Here is a 12,020-nt window from a genome sequence, read left to right as displayed (position 1 = left end):
TTGATAAGTATACGCTGGTGGTATCAATGCCAGAGCCTTAGTGCTGGTTCGCAATATGTGGTATGCAGAATCTGCTTATGTACATATGGGCATGAAACGATAATGCACGTATAAGCCTTAGTGTGTCTGTACATGCAAATGTAATGCATGTGTGTGTGCTTCTGTGCATCTCTGCATACACAGTGAGGCAAGATTTTATTTAAAATGTGTATGTTTGTATACCTGCTGTATGTATGTAACACAGAGAGAGAGGAAGACAGAATAGTGCTCTACAATGGGGAGTTTTCTGGTCAATTCTAGAGTAAATAACATGTTTGTTTACAGATATCATCCATCGGTGTTTGTCTCTTTTCCAGTGTGATTGTGAGCGTTGCAAGGCCATGCAATGAGAGTTTGTTTTGCACTGAAGTGCCTATGATATGTGTCAACATGGGTGGAGCAGGCATTGCGTACATCACAGATCATGATGCATTCAAAGCAATTATCGCCAATGTGTGAGATGTATCTGTCTGGACTCACGTTCGAAGGGGAACTAGGAAAATACTTCATATCCCGATCCTCTGGCACATGTCTATTTAATTGATAATTATTATAACACTAAGTAAATCAGACTTTTGGCTTATATATATATATATATATATATATATATATATATATATATATATATATATATATATACCAACTTCCTATTAATCTTAAAACATTTGAAACTATGTAAGAGAATTTATTCATTATATTTTTCTCCCTTTAAATACTTAAAAACTCCTCAACAGGACTCGATTACGATTTTGACTACAAACATGGAAATACAAAATGTTGTAACAGTATGCTATCTATTTCCAATCGGGAATAAAAACAACCTATATAGGTTTGAATGGAAAATTTGATTTGTGCTTCTCTAGTAAACATCTTTATTTACTGGAATATAGTTATCACTTAGGTTGTCTCGAACATCTCCTAAAACGTCCCGCGCTTCCCTGAAAGCCTCGTCATACTTGAATAATGATACCCGTCTTGTCAGGACTACTTATTTCAACTCCTTGATGTAATCTATAAAAGAAGAATCACGACCATTTCAATGTTTACGTCTGTAGTTACCAATTACAAATTTCAACAGGACATCGACAAAGTAAACATATGTGTTATATTAAACAAATCTAATTAACAAATTTTAATGACGTTTGTTCCTTGTGTCTCTGTACCTGCAAGGTGTTGGCGGTTGTAAACGATATTTGAACCATAAGTTAGCTTATGTCAGATTTAATTTACGAACAAATCATATGTTGACTACACCTTGCATGGTCCACCAACTGCATCCTGTCCATTTTGGATTGTGCAGTAGCAAACTTTCTATCTGAGTTGCCCAGCACTATTAATTGACTGTCGTTTTGAACGGTTTTCATTGTCGTGAAATGCACCTTTAAACAAGCTGAAAATTTGTAAAGTGTACAGTTTTAATGAAGAGATGATAACTGCCCTCATTTTAAAAAATTGAGTAGACCACTTCATTTTTGAGACATGCTAATAACAATACATTATCCTCTTGATACTCTAGGTTTAACCTTAATGTATCATGCGTAATGGCATTAGTGCCTTTGAACTTAAAATAAACACATACATTCGAGCATCTCATTGTTTCTACATATTCCTGTCACAAATGGTAAATTTAAATGGATGACACCTTACCCTGCTTGCATTGCAGGAAAGAAGAAATTAGTGCATTTGGGTGCATAATATTATGGAAGACTTTATATATATATATATATATATATATATATATATATATATATATATATATATATATATACTTATATGTTAAGTAGCAGGGCGGAAATGCTTCAATATCTCTCAAAATATTTGGACATTCCACAATCTCCCTAAATTTCTTGTGAACCCTTGACCATGAAATATTGATTAATGTCTTTCCAAATAGAGGTAATTTCCTAGTAGCACGTACTTTTGCATAAAATACATTTTGGTAATAAATGCATCATTAACGGAGTGAAATGAGATAACTGAGAGGAAGCGCATTTCCCATACCGAAATAATGTAGCAAGTCTGAAAATGTACCATCTAGTAGCTCTTATGCAAAGAATTAGTTATCACAATCACGCTAAAGCGTTAACTATTAAAGATTAAGCTATATTTTAATTAATATGTAGCCGTCAGCAATTATCCTCTGGATACTCTCGTTGTTAAGTGGGACCTGATTTCGCATGCTTGATTGTAGCCAAGGGGAAGGGTGAGAAAATGGAAATGTGCATTTTACATGACAAATTATTTATAAAAATGGATTTCTGTGGCAATGAACCTTCGGTCAGGTGTGTTTTCATCAAAGTATGCCAATGATGTAGCTCCATGATAAAAGTTGTATTGCATCCGAATTACTGTACCTTGCCTAATACCCTAACGAGCATCTAGCTGATCATGCTCGCATTTTTGAAACTCCTGACTATGTATTTCATGGATGTCTAAGACATGGTTAATGATGGACAGTAAAAAACGGATTTAATCCAGGAACAGATTTCTGAGAATGTTGTATTATTTAGTGCCATCTTCAGTTTTTCAAACATCTAATAAATAGTATATGACAGAATTGTTCAGAATGAAACATCTTCACCGTCTATAAACGAACTCTATATCCAAAATAGATAAATACGAAAGTTTTTAATTGTTTTAGATACTATCTTTGCTGCTAAATACATATACTGAATCCGTTTTCTCCTTGCCTTGATAGAGAAGATGAAACAATATAAATAAAAAGGTGGAAATAATGAGATGGGAAATGGTTATAATCTTATTTATCCGGTTGTGTTTACCGTAAAATAATTATTAATGACATGAATCAAGTTTTCAAATAAGTTACATTGAGGCAAATATTAAAATATAATATTGCTACCTGTCGGAAACATAAAATATGTTTTTGTGTTTGATTGTGATTCCCTTCTGCAAGATGCAACATATCGAACTAATGAATTTTTTCTTGTGACTTCTGTCATGACGTTATTAACCTTGAGATGGTAATCTGCCACCAAGGTCTCCACAGTAAGCATGTTCATGTTCCTCCAGGTTATGAAGACGCCTCTTAAACCCTTAGATTCCATCTGGAATGAATTGCTTTCTTTATTAGACTGTAAAACAAGAACCTGACTGTAACTGCATATTAAGTCTTAAAGAATATGTACCATGGCTAAGTGATCATGACTAATTCAAAGTGCTTTTGAAATTTTCACCACATCAAACTCTGCGTAATTAATTTCACTTTCAGATGCTATTATTTCAAACATGCAGATTGTAATATGTTCTATCCCAAAATATGGGACAATTCAATGCATATAACAAGCTCGTGTTCTGGTAGGTGCTTTAACCAAAACACCATTTGATAGCAATAAATTGCCCTATGGTATTTTCTGGTACACATTATGGCACTGTCGTATGGAAGCATGACCATGACTACAGATGGAATCCATAGTCATATTAGTTCCAAAGACACTTGTGACATCGACAATGACTTGGCAATAGTGACATACTTTTCGAAGTTCAAACAGCTTCCATTCTGAAACAAGGAAATAACTTTCTACTGGTCTACTGTTGTGTAATAATTGTAGTAGCTAAACACAATCATGATCACCTTCCACGTCTTGCGCATCGCACACTCCACTCTCAGGTACATGATATGTATTTGAAAGCCCATCTGAATGTGTGCTTGAAGGCTCATCCGAATCACAGCAACTCTCTGGTTATTCAGATTCATTATTCGTTCTATTGTCGGGTAACATTGTGTTGAAGACCTGAAAGCAGAGCACAACAGTAAGAAGGTGCTCACGTTTCATCTTTTGGACTTTACGAAGCAATATGCTTTTAAAATGAATACCTATATAGTGTGGGCTGTAAAACATGTGATAATGTTCATGATTAAATGAGGATGTTGAATGTAAGAATTCAAAATTTACCACCCTGCATTAACTTCATTTAGGAAGTATGAGAATTAATCCCGCTATAAGTAAATTACATGCATTCTGTAAGCAACCACCACTCACTCACCCACCAACCCACATAAATACAACCACCTAAGGACTAAATATCTTGAAAATGTATACAACACTGAGAGAAAATACTGAATTTGGGTGAAAGAGGCCGACTTGTCTATAAAACGATATCCCGTACCAGGGAAGTGTAAAAGGCATTGAGAGCAGTTTTCATTAGACGTTACTTAAGCATTGATTCTTCAAATCAAAATGTGCAAAAAGGAAATCGAAACGTAATTAATTTAAATATTAAGAAGCTTTCTTCTTATGATTCAAATACAGATTATTTTACATATATGGTACAATTAGCGTATGAACAAATTTAATACTATAAACTTGTCTGGTGTGATAAGTTATGTAGTGAGGATAGCATATATGCAAATTGTGTGTTGCATTTTCTGGTCACTTACCTCAACTTCCTGCCTTTTTTCATAGTCCATACGCTTTCCCAGGACCTTTGTTTCGTGATCCCTCTAGTAACATTCCTTTAAGTATAAAACATGCACGGTTGATTTGAAAACAACACCCTTGCTATAACGTAATCATGTTCTCTTTATGCGTTAGAGAAACAAAATGTAATCCACAACCTTTTCATACTGTGCTATAACACCAATAAGCAACGATCAAAATGGCAGCCTTTCACGCGGAACGAACGCTAGCAACTTGCAGTCAGGATGTTGGAGAAGCTACTATGGCGTCACATCACGAAATTAACCAAATCCGCGTAGGAATTATGTTTACGAGATCACGGAATTTCAGCTCCCAGGAGGTATGTCAATAATTAAATATTGGCATTACGATCGAAGATGATGTTTCATAATAAGGTTTTGTCACAGAGTACTTTAACTAGTATTGTGTCTTTCCATTGACTTCTACTCTACTTTAATACAAATATATTCAAGATTACAAAAAGATTTTTATTTTTTTATAAATTAGGTAATGCATTACATTTGGTTACAGTTCTTAGACCTGCCCAAATAAAAATGTTTTTGTCGTTCACTAACGTTCCTTTGTAACACATATTTGTATTTATCGAAATAAACTTCAATCAATTAAGAAATCAGGATTTTAGGTTGAAGAATAGCAGTTCTAGCTTTGGTGGATAGATGCATTACTGACCGCTTGTCACTTTACTGAGTGGACTATACGAATTGCATTCCTCTTTGCTGAATCAGAACTGGTCTGTCCATTCCAATAATATTATCATACTTTACTCAAACAGACATTATCATTACTTTTGATGTATCTTTCCTATCTGTCCTATATTCAACATCGGACTCAGCTTTCATAATCTATAAACATGGTGCACATTCAAAACTGCTATTTTCGACCCTATTTGCAGATGTTTATAACAGCTAAAACCAAAACTGAGTTACACATGGAAATCATGAAAGACTTGATCATCTGTATTCACTAATAACCCATTAAAAAGACGTCTGTCAAATACAGCGAGTACAAAATTAAATACAAGATTTTAGGTAAACAGCAAATAGGTAATAATATGTAGTTGTATTCCATACCCTCTTGCTTTGCAGTAAGATCGGTTGCCCCCACCCACCCACCCACCCACCCCCAAAAAAAACTCCACAGCATGATAATCTCTTTCCATGCCGATGTGAAGGGAACAGTTCTGTATGATGGATCCTCCTCAGCCTTCTTCCCAATCAACATCAGCGTAAACACAGCTGCGTGCTGACGCCAACTCTTTTCGGGATCTTCTTATCCCTGCTCCTGTCTCTCACCTTCGACTCGTCCACTGATGGCGTATATCTACACACCAGGTCCGACGGAAGGCTGTTCAACCTGGCACGATTGCGCTGGAAGACCAAAGTGAGGTCGCTGCTCATCAGAGAGATGCTTCTTGCAGATGACATGGCTCTTGTGACCCACACCGAGGATGCTTTCCAGAGACTGGGAGACCGTTTCGCTAATGCCTGCATGCAGTTTGGGCTCATCATCAGCCTGGAAAAGACAAACATCAGCGTGCAAGATACCACCATATCCCCTTCCATCACAATTGATGGTGTCACCCTGGAAGTAGTCAACAACTTTACGCACCTGGGGTAAACCATCAGCAACACTCTCTCGCTTGATGTGGAGCTGGACAGAAGGCTTGGAAAGGCAAACACTATCATGGCACGACTAACGAAGAGGGTGTGGGAAAACAATGCGCTGACAGAGCACACCAAGATCAAAGTCTACCAGGCCTGGGTTCTCGGCACCATTCTATGTGAAAGTGAGACCTGGAGCCCCTACATGAAGCAAGAGCGCCGGTTCAACTCTTCCATATACGGTGCCTAAAACGCATCCTGAAAATCAACTGGCAAGACCGGTTCCCACACAGCGAGATCCTGCAGCGTGCAAGTATCCCCAGCATGTACTCCCTGTGAGCATATGCCGTCTTTGATGGCTGCGACACGTCCGACACATCGAAGACGGAAGGCTGCCAAAGGACAATGGCACCAAAATAGTTGGCCGCCCCTCACTCCGTTTCAAGGATGTGTGCAAGATGGACATGAAGGCATGCGACATTTCACCCCACGGCTGGGAAGTGCTGGCCGAGGACCGAGGCACCTGGAGACTGACGTTAAGCAAGGGCATAGCAGTCGCTGATGCAAGGAGAGGCCAGTTGGCGGCAGAGAAACGTGAGAGAAAGAAGAGAACGGCAGCAAGCCCAGTAACTCCGATTTCCCAGTAGGCCTGCACAGCCACAGCCACAGCAGACGATGCCAACACCCCAGTGACAGACGACACTTCAAGGGCGCTATTCGCATAGTCTTTCGAGACTGAGCCGCCAATGATGATATATATAACATGCAACTCCACGTCATGTTGACGCTATTTTATGTAACAGTAGATGCTAACTTTATTCATATGGTTATAAAAAAACACAAATAGTATATTCAGAACGTTTTATGTATCGCTCATACTGTTGATGCTACCGAGAAAGGCCTTTTAAAATCCAAACACTACACTCGAGCAACACGATAGATTCCGGCGTTTGAACAAGCTTGACGTCGAACTAATTACTCATTCCCCATTAATATTAGAATGTTATTTTGACAACATCCATGTTCCAATTATTGTGTCTCCTTATCAATCTGCCCATTATGACCGAGGAAAGTAAAATAATCAAACTCTTTGAAATTAAACCATGTTTCGCCGAAAGATTAACTTGCGGTTTAGAAAGTTTGGTAACTCAGTTTCAGAAACCAATTTCTCTAGCCACAGAAATCTGGTAGGTACATACATTACAGGATGACATTTGGGGTGGGAATCTAATTCGAATATCTTGGGGAAGTCCTGATACTTTGTCATCTGAAATAGACAGATTGCCAGTTTGTAACAGATGTAGCATATATGTACCACAGAGTGAACAATATAACTGAGAAACCACGCTTGATATTACTTTGGCTGGAAGGTACACAAACATGTTTCCCAGTAATATATGTTTCTGCAGGCAGCTGACCGTGTTGCAAGACGGATATATTTCTGAATGATAATAGAGACTGCGTCAGACAACCTTTTCCTGCAATCCGAGGGAAACTTGTCTACAAAGAGGTCCGTAAGAACCATCCTTAATGAGTTATTATTTTCTCACTTTTTATAAGCTACATTGATCCTACCGTGACGAGATCAAAATGTTTGTCCAATGGCTTTCTCACTGCACGGATGTTCATATCCCAATATCGGGGCAGACGTCCGGTTATACACCGTTTGAGCACTTCGCCTAATACATTTTTTTTCCTCAACATGGATTATGAGACAAAGGGATATTATGATGCAGACAATATTTTCGCGCTTAACCAATCATGGATTCCCTCCTATAGGTATTACAAACTTCTCAGAACAGTTTATAATATTTTCATCGTCGCGAACGGACAAAAGAAAGATGTGTGATAATCAACGCCTGTGTATAAGAAGCCCATTTCAGCCATTTTGTAGGCTAAATACATGTATACATGTTGATGTAACTAAAGATACCAGCCACAATGGCACTTGGAATCTATTTTGGGAATGTGATACCACTAAATTTAGAACTCAACAGAAAGAAAACTTATATACGTGCATGGTACATACATGCATACATGCATACATACATACATACATACATGCATGCATGCATACATACATACATACGTACAATATACATGCATACATACGTACAATATACATGCATACATGCATGCACACACACACACACGTACATACGTACATACATACATACATACATACATACATACATTCAATGACTCAATCCCGCAACCAAATGCCATTCATATGTACGGAGTGGGTGGTATAATGATGGCTGCATAAATGAAATGGCCTTATGTTGCCTACAGGATATATTGTTGCACACAGAAAAGAGGTGCGGGCTTATTACCGAGAGAATCAGATAACCACTGCCAGGCTTGAGTTTGATTTTGTCCCTATTTTCATAAACCTCACTAAACAAAATGTGTTGCTAATAGAAGGGCACTTGTACACACCTATACTAATACTAAGTTTTTCCAATAATCACCATACACCATGAAGTTCTAATAAGATCACACTGTTGTGGTTTTCCTTATGTCACATTTGTTTGACTCATCCATAAGATTTTCCAAGACGAATATTAATAATTTAAGTAATGCAAAACGAGACACGACCCAAACACTTTATACAAGACATTATTCCTATCTCAAAACGCGTATTCATTTAAATGTCAGAGAATTTTTTAAGTTAATGAATTAGATTGGGTCCAATTTAAGACACTAATTCATGCTTCCTTAAAGTCTGGTGAATACTGTACAATATGACGTATAATCCTAGAAATTATCTAACTACTCGGTTTTAGAAATATCTGCCAAACACCTACTCCCTATCATCAGGGAATAATCACTAAAATCTAACAAAGCCAATCACGGAATAAAAAATATAAATAGCACATATCCTAGTTTTCATTATGGTACATGAGGCTAGGTTTAGAATCTCAATGGTTTCTAAGCTATGACCCAAGGATTAGACTCTAGGTGGCTAGAACAAATACAAAAACATGACTGGCATGACACACGAATAATATTAATTCTAAAAGAAACATGATTGTCTACTTATACCCTGACAGACACTTACGTCATTGTAAATTTAAATTAGTTTCTAGCAAAATATGTAGTAATTAGGATATAAATTTTGAGCTCCCATCCCTTTTATCTGAGGGCATGATTCTCTTTGTGAACAAGACGTGTGATCCTATCCCTCAATATTAAGCCTAGCAAGGTGGTTCAAATTCGTGCATCGAATTGTATATAGTTTGCATGCACGAAAATAAAACAAAAAAAAAACGATTTAGCATTTAGTTACAGCCGCTCTTTCTAACTGGACCATACAAAGTGATGAAATAAAAACGTAGTCCGAATTTCATGCCGATGGCAGACGCAGCTTCTTAAATTCAATATATCAGCTATGTAGGCTAGAAGAAAGGAACGCTCTTTGGTATCTACTCGATTTACAAAATATCGCAAATAGGGCACCATCACCACCTAATTGCACATCTTCAAGAAACATCATTATCCTACCATGCTTTATACAACTAATCGTCTAGCAACCTGGCCCTTAATTATATATCTTAAAATTTACACATTTTCACCTTTTGAGTTCAGAAACAAATCCACATTAAAGGAAGAGGAAATAACAATGTATAGTACGTCTACACCAACACTGACGCAACTTACTATGGTTAAATATAATGTCATCGGTAGCCTAGGAGAAGGGGGGGGGGGGGGATTATAGGTTTCTTCCAAAATGTATAATGTATGCTTGGAAATTATTTCTAACTTTGAAAGCTTTACTCAAATATATATGCATTTGTGAGACACAGAAAAAAATGAAACGTTTACTAGACATCTTCATGACGTGAACCCATCGGAGATGTGCAGGACAAGCCTTGTCGTTTATTAAAGAATGGTCATCAAATCACCTTATTTCAATAATAGAGGCCTTCGACCCATAATACAAATTCTATTTATGATACACACAATTGGAACGCCGAATTTTCCTTAATACAGACACAATATCAATTCTTGATTTATTTATACACTTAGTTCCGAATAGTAATATTTTCACATGATCTTATGGAGATAGAGATTTCCTAGCAAATGATCTTGACAAGTAGTCACTACATCATTACCAGACATAAGCGAGACACATTTTTCAATGCTTGGTTGTACATAATATACCTTTATAGAAATTGTCTTCTAATAATATCATATTCTTGGCAAACAAAATAAAATTCATCTTCTATTATATAAACATTTGTTCTCCTACACGGTCCACAAAATCTGAATGCATATAAATTGTCCCCTTCTTTCTGTTTCAATCATTCGTTTATGGCTAGAACACCTTAGCTGCACTAAATGCTTCGTTTAAATTAAAAGGTGTATTGCATGAGAGGTATTTCTCATATTGTAGCAGGGATTTATACAGACTATAGTATTATCATTGGTAATATGTTCTGTCCAACTTTGATATGCGAAGTCTATTCCTTTGTGTGAACTCCGAAATAAATACTTTTTCAGAGCCAGTATCACATGTTATCCATACATATCCAAAGCCATATTGATATAGCAAATCTTTGATCTTCATAGCCCATGTGACACTACCAACTTCGTCTAACTGTCTCAGCGTAATATAATATAATAATACGATCATGTGAAAGAGTCGTACATCGTAAAGCACGTTTAGTGAGTATTAATAATACACGCTGTACTGGATGAATTGGTTTTGTAAGATATGCTATTAGCACTTGTTCAAATTTAATGTAGATATTGTTTACTCAACTTTCAGTCAACACGCTAATTTTAATTCCCTTCATTTATTTGCTTAATGTTTGAAGTTTTAAGGTCAATTAGCAAGGAACTAATGCGGTCTTCGAGCTTAAGTTGAAAGGATTGATTCGAAAGAACAAGCAAAATAAATCTAAATACTTACTTTTGTTCAGTACTTCAAGTATACTTACCATATTATTTTGAATTCCTCCCCTACTTATTCCACCTATACAAGCAGATGTAATAGATTCGATGACATTATGTTAAAGACATTTCCACTTAAGGCCACGTTCCTTGAAAAACAAGTGGTTATTAGTTATATTTTTGTTCCGTGTGGATTTTTTGGAAGGCATCAACATTTGGTAAAATTGTACTGCTATCGGCGTAATTTGGCTTCAAGACTGACCGCATATGAGTCTTATTGTCACCAAGACCGATTTTCTCCTTCGGATAAAATCTCGCCAACTTTGCGAGAGTTCATCTCTGGTTTCACTAGGAAGGGAATATGACTTTGACTATATAGCAGAAAACACAATAGCGCTGAACTTCGATTCCTTAATTCAATGTAGCAGAAAGAGATGGAAAAGAATTGAGTACATATGTTTTCCTTTAGTCAAAGTAATTCATGCATATATATTTGAGTCTATAATGATATCATAGAGAAACTTAATAATAGTGTAGCGAAATGAACCGCTAATCTGTCGAAGTTATTAGACGTGTTTGTATGACTGTTTTGCGGTTGCTCTCATTGTAACTTTAAAGTGTATAAAGAAGACAATTTTGTCCATCTTTCTGATAGGTTTCAGTCTTTAATCACATGCGTCGACTCGCCTGTGTTGGTTATAGATTCGTTATGGGCCTTCCGTTAATTTTTTATATCGTTTACCAGGACGAATCACCGCTAGAGGTGTTGTCAGGGAAGTAAATCAGTTCTCAAGCTAGGTACACACAGGCCAATCGGAATGTTCCACTTGTAACAGGTAAAACAGGTAACACTCTTGTGACCTAAATATGTTAAAATCTTGTGTACGACAATTCCTATATCCATTCATCTTTGTATAGCTGATCCTAATTTGTAGCAGTGAAAAACCTAACGATAAATGCCCAAAATAAAAACAATCTTTATCGTTCGATTTAAAACGGGATACTAGACATCACTTTTTCTGAGATTGGCTGGTCCTCAAACTTA

The sequence above is a fragment of the Sinohyriopsis cumingii genome, unplaced genomic scaffold, assembly GCF_028554795.1.
Source record: "Sinohyriopsis cumingii isolate HCF-2022 unplaced genomic scaffold, ASM2855479v2 utg001412l, whole genome shotgun sequence".
In the NCBI taxonomy this organism is placed as follows: domain Eukaryota; kingdom Metazoa; phylum Mollusca; class Bivalvia; order Unionida; family Unionidae; genus Sinohyriopsis; species Sinohyriopsis cumingii.
The sequence above is the reverse complement of the archived record's forward strand: the minus strand, read 5'-3'. Positions refer to the sequence as shown.